This window comes from Chrysochloris asiatica, unplaced genomic scaffold (assembly GCF_000296735.1).
Source record: "Chrysochloris asiatica unplaced genomic scaffold, ChrAsi1.0 scaffold00524, whole genome shotgun sequence".
Lineage (NCBI taxonomy): Eukaryota > Metazoa > Chordata > Mammalia > Afrosoricida > Chrysochloridae > Chrysochloris > Chrysochloris asiatica.
In genome coordinates, this window is record NW_006409042.1 from 555,427 (window position 1) to 557,741 (window position 2,315).

Genomic DNA, 2,315 nt, shown 5'->3' on the forward strand with positions numbered 1-2,315 from the left:
TTTCATAGAGATATACACTAGGAGAAACTCACTTTTCACTCTTAAGACTTTCAACTAATTCAAGGAGCACACCCACATTATGGAGGGTAATTTAAAATATTTAATGTCAACTATAGTTTCGTTCTGCTGTGCATGGGGTCGCTATGAGTTGGTTCCAACTCAATGGCACCTGACAACAACAACAATTTAATCAGATGTAACTACTTCATTACAACCTCTATACTACTGTTTTCCAAATAAGCTCACCAAATTGACATATACACTAAACATCACAGGATAAATCACTTCATAAAGGAGATAGTAAGGAGTCTTAGTGGCACAGTTGGTCAACAGCTAACAGAAAGGTCAGAGATTTGAACCCACCATTCTGCTTTCATAAAGATTACAGCTTTGGAAATTCTTTGGGACATTCTACTCTGCCACGTAGGGTCACTATAAATCAGAGTCTACGTCACATCAACAGGTTTGTGTATGTGTATGCTTGTTTAAGGATATAATAGGCCTAAAGCAGAACAAATTAGGTTCGCCAGAGCCTGCAGTTAATGAATATTGTGAGATAGGTTCAACAGTGTTTAAGAGCAGACTCTTTGGAGAAATGAAAGTTGCTTTAGTAACTTAACAGCCTTTTTCCCCACCTAGAAAATGTGAAGTAATTGTAACTTTTCCAGGGTGATATTTTAAAAAACAAAGGTAAAAGAGATAATGTCTCAAGAGCTTTGCAGTGACTGAATGCAACTTTTCAGTAAAAGTTCTCTTTTTTCTTATGCCTTCTTAAAATAATTATGTCAGGTAAACAAAAGTTATAGAAAGGTATTAGAATGAGTGGTAAATTTCATTGGTGATATAATTTAATTACCAGAAATAATAACTTGATCTGATAGTTAAGACTATTTTCCAATGCTGTTACGTGAATTATTTTTTTCACCATCCACTACAAATGTTGTTCACACTACAGATATTGTTGGTACTACATCACCAAATTCACCTCATTGTTTTTTTTGTTTGTTTGTTTTTTCTGCATGTTCAAGGAGGGTATTTAGTATAGTCAAATGAGACTCTGAAAATCCTCAACTTCTCAACTTCTGTATTTTGACTTCATTTTCATTTTGTTTTCCACTGTTCCCTGATTTGGTTCATCTTTTTTTTTTTTTTTTTTTTTTTTTTTTTTGCTTTTCTTTAGCTAGTAGTACAAATCTTTCTTCATTTTATTTTGAGATTTTCCACATTTAAATGGTATAGTGGTTGTGTGTCTTGGAGTCGGTTCTGACTCACAGTGATCCTGAACAGGGTTCCCGAGGCTGTAAATCTTTATGGGAACAGAAAGCCTCGTTTTCTCTTGTGGAACAGCTGGTAGTTTTGAACTGCTGACCTTTGAGGTTCGCAGTCTGATTCGTAACCACTACGCTACCAGAGCTCCTGGTGTAGTGCTGTAAGATATTCACTGATCTGCTGATCACAGAGTCAAAGTTTGAAACCTACCAGCAGCTCCTGGAACCCCTTTATATCACTATGAGTTGGGATAAACTCATGGCACATAACAACAAGCTTAAATAATATACTTGCTTTATTATCTTGCAAGATATGACTATACAATGATCAATGTATTACAAATTTTAACTGCCAGCACACCTGCCCCAAGAGCTTGTAAATACCTCTGGAATGTGCTTCCAAATGAACTTGTATTAGAACACTAAATTAATCATGAAAGAGATCTTCAGCTCTACTCAGAAATTCTTCTACATGGAAATAGTTTTGCAGGTGTGCTAAGAATGGTCAAATTGAATTACTAATAACATGCCTCTCCCAAACCCCCAACCCCTAATTATTTTTATTCCTTACATCCTCACCATAGGCCAGAAGAATCCACTTATGAAAACTGAGAGTGCACCAAATCACACACCTGTTTAATAATTGTTATTTCTAGTTTTGATTAAGGGAATCTTTTGTTTTGTACAAATGGTTTAGATGCTCAGCTTATTACCAAATGATTGATAATTTGAGTCCACCCATAGATGGCTTGAAAGAACGGCCCGGTGTTCTATTTCTGAAAAAATCTGCTGCTGAAAATCCTATAGAGCACAGTTCTTTTGTTTCATATACGGTGTTGTCATAGTAAGTTTGAGTTAAACACTGAATTGACATTAGAGATCTGGAAAATAATACCTTGAGGCCTAAACTTGATTGTTTTCAAGCTAAACCCTCAGTGTCAGTAGTAGTGTCATGTTGAGTAGCAGAGGCACTAGTAGGTTTAGAACATATTAACTTTATTCTTCATTCACTGATCAGGCAGTACTCAAAACGGGAAGTTGTTGGGG